Genomic DNA, 2,500 nt, shown 5'->3' on the forward strand with positions numbered 1-2,500 from the left:
CTCAAACATCTAAACACCTCAAACATCTAAACATCTCAAACATCTAAACATCTCAAACACCTCAAACATCTCAAACATCTAAACATCTCAAACACCTCAAACATCTAAACATCTCAAATATCTCAAACATCTCAAACATCTCAAACACCTGAAACATCTCAAACACCTCAAACATCTAAACATCTCAAACACCTCAAACACCTCAAACATCTAAACATCTCAAACACCTCAAACATCTAAACATCTCAAATATCTCAAACATCTCAAACATCTCAAACACCTGAAACATCTCAAACACCTCAAACATCTAAACATCTCAAACACCTCAAACACCTCAAACATCTAAACATCTCAAACACCTCAAACATCTCAAACATCTAAACATCTCAAACACCTCAAACATCTAAACATCTCAAATATCTCAAACATCTCAAACATCTCAAACACCTGAAACATCTCAAACACCTCAAACATCTAAACATCTCAAATATCTCAAACATCTCAAACATCTCAAACACCTGAAACATCTCAAACACCTCAAACATCTAAACATCTCAAACACCTCAAACATCTCAAACATCTGAAACACCTGAAACACCTCTAACATCTCAAACATCTAAACATCTCAAACATCTAAACTCCTCAAACACCTCAAACATCTCAAACACCTCAAACATCTAAACATCTCAAACACCTCAAACATCTCAAACACCTCAAACATCTAAACACCTCAAACATCTCAAACATCTAAACAACTCAAACACCTCAAACATCTTAAACACCTCAAACATCTCAAAACACCTCAAACATCTCAAACACCTCAAACATCTCAAACATCTCAAACACCTCAAACATCTCACACACCTCAAACATCTCAAACACCTCAAACATCTAAACACCTCAAACATCTAAACATCTCAAACACCTCAAACATCTCAAACATCTAAACATCTCAAACACCTCAAACATCTAAACATCTCAAATATCTCAAACATCTCAAACATCTCAAACACCTCAAACATCTCAAACACCTGAAACATCTCAAACACCTGAAACATCTAAACATCTCAAACACCTCAAACACCTCAAACACCTCAAACATCTCAAACACCTCAAACATCTCAAACATCTCAAACACCTCAAACATCTAAACATCTCAAACACCTCAAACATCTCAAACATCTGAAACACCTGAAACACCTCTAACATCTCAAACATCTAAACATCTCAAACAACTAAACTCCTCAAACACCTCAAACATCTCAAACACCTCAAACATCTAAACATCTCAAACACCTCAAACATCTCAAACACCTCAAACATCTAAACACCTCAAACATCTAAACAACTCAAACACCTCAAACATCTTAAACACCTCAAACATCTCAAAACACCTCAAACATCTCAAACATCTCAAACACCTCAAACATCTAAACATCTCAAATATCTCAAACATCTAAACATCTCAAACACCTCAAACATCTCAAACACCTCAAACATCTCAAACACCTCAAACATCTCAAACATCTAAACATCTCAAATATCTCAAACATCTCAAACACCTCAAACATCTCAAACACCTGAAACATCTCAAACACCTCAAACATCTAAACATCTCAAACACCTCAAACACCTCAAACATCTCAAACACCTCAAACATCTCAAACATCTCAAACACCTCAAACATCTAAACATCTCAAACACCTCAAACATCTCAAACATCTGAAACACCTGAAACACCTCTAACATCTCAAACATCTAAACATCTCAAACATCTAAACTCCTCAAACACCTCAAACATCTCAAACACCTCAAACATCTAAACATCTCAAACACCTCAAACATCTCAAACACCTCAAACATCTAAACACCTCAAACATCTCAAACATCTAAACAACTCAAACACCTCAAACATCTTAAACACCTCAAACATCTCAAAACACCTCAAACATCTCAAACATCTCAAACACCTCAAACATCTCAAACATCTAAACACCTCAAACATCTCAAACACCTCAAACACCTGAAACATCTCAGCTTTATATCTGCTTTTACAGATCTACTGTAACTATAATACAGACCATAACAGTGTAACATACTGTAACAGGGGAAGACGCCCCCTGCTGCTCATTAACTGAAACACTGAGAGAGCACTGCGCCCCCTGCTGCTCATTAACTGAAACACTGAGAGAGAGAGCTGCGCCCCCTGCTGCTCATTAACTGAAACACTGAGAGAGCGCTGCGCCCCCTGCTGCTCATTAACTGAAACACTGAGAGAGCGCTGCGCCCCCTGCTGCTCATTAACTGAAACACTGAGAGAGAGAGCTGCGCCCCCTGCTGCTCATTAACTGAAACACTGAGAGAGAGAGCTGCGCCCCCTGCTGCTCATTAACTGAAACACTGAGAGAGCGCTGCGCCCCCTGCTGCTCATTAACTGAAACACTGAGAGAGAGCTGCGCCCCCTGCTGCTCATTAACTGAAACACTGAGAGAGCGAGCTG

At 38.7% G+C, this 2,500-nt stretch overlaps 1 protein-coding gene across 3 annotated transcripts in view; it reads right to left on the minus strand.

Annotated features, from left to right (window-relative positions):
- Window positions 1-2,500, minus strand: part of spag1b (sperm associated antigen 1b) — a 30,669-nt gene that overhangs the window by 14,427 nt on the left and 13,742 nt on the right. The gene's annotated exons all lie outside the window — the stretch shown is intronic.

The sequence above is a fragment of the Pangasianodon hypophthalmus genome, chromosome 1, assembly GCF_027358585.1.
Source record: "Pangasianodon hypophthalmus isolate fPanHyp1 chromosome 1, fPanHyp1.pri, whole genome shotgun sequence".
Taxonomy (NCBI): Eukaryota; Metazoa; Chordata; class Actinopteri; order Siluriformes; family Pangasiidae; genus Pangasianodon; species Pangasianodon hypophthalmus.